At 56.3% G+C, this 446-nt stretch overlaps 1 long non-coding RNA gene across 1 annotated transcript in view; it reads left to right on the top strand.

Annotated features, from left to right (window-relative positions):
• Positions 1-446, top strand: part of LOC104517144 — a 3706-nt gene that overhangs the window by 218 nt on the left and 3042 nt on the right. The gene's annotated exons all lie outside the window — the stretch shown is intronic.

Raw genomic sequence — 446 nt, 5'->3', positions numbered from 1 at the left:
GATGGTTTGCTGGGAACTATGGTTTGCTGGGAACTATGGTTTCCTGGGAGCAATGGTTTTCTGGGAATAGTTTGGGGGGAGAGAGTTTGCTAGGACAGATGTTTTCTGGGAGCAATGGTTTTCTGGGAGCGATGGTTTGCTGGGAATGGTTTGCTGGGAGCGATGGTTTGCTGAGACAGATGGTTTTCTGGGAGCAATGGTTTGCTGGGAATGGTTTTCTGGGAGCACTGTCAGGGTGCAGTGGAGGAGCACAAGCCCACACCAGCCATTCCTGCATGTTTCAGAGCAGGGAATAAAGTCCCAAGCTGTGACACCCACCCGATCCTCGGCCTTCCCCAGCATCCCCCCAGCCCCGTGCGTCTGGGGGCTGTTGTGCTGCGTTCAGGGGGAATTAGCCCTGGGGGGGAACAGCCGGGTTGTTCCTGCCCATCCCAGCAGCGTGAGCG

The sequence above is a fragment of the Eurypyga helias genome, unplaced genomic scaffold (assembly GCF_000690775.1).
Source record: "Eurypyga helias isolate BGI_N326 unplaced genomic scaffold, ASM69077v1 scaffold31340, whole genome shotgun sequence".
NCBI lineage: Eukaryota > Metazoa > Chordata > Aves > Eurypygiformes > Eurypygidae > Eurypyga > Eurypyga helias.
This window is presented reverse-complemented; position numbering and strand designations above follow the sequence as displayed.